Consider the following 357-nt stretch of genomic DNA (forward strand, 5'->3'; position numbering starts at 1 on the left):
ACACACACACACACACACACACACATACACACACACACACACTGTTGTTTTCATTTCTTATCGCCTGTCTACTACGAATTGGCTTTGTAAACTGATTGAAAGCGCGCGCGTGTGTATCCCTGAATGACAAGTGTATTAGTGTTATCACCCCACTGCCACTCCATATTTGTCGTTTACACAACTCTGTTTTACCCTTCCCTGATATCAGTCTCTCCCTATACCACCTCATTTCCCTCACACTAACACTCTTGCAGCCATCACATTTTATCCCAAAATAGCCCACTCAATCACTACAATCTTATAAGTTATAATATATATATACATATATATATATATATACATATATATATATATATA

This window comes from Octopus bimaculoides, chromosome 12, assembly GCF_001194135.2.
Source record: "Octopus bimaculoides isolate UCB-OBI-ISO-001 chromosome 12, ASM119413v2, whole genome shotgun sequence".
In the NCBI taxonomy this organism is placed as follows: domain Eukaryota; kingdom Metazoa; phylum Mollusca; class Cephalopoda; order Octopoda; family Octopodidae; genus Octopus; species Octopus bimaculoides.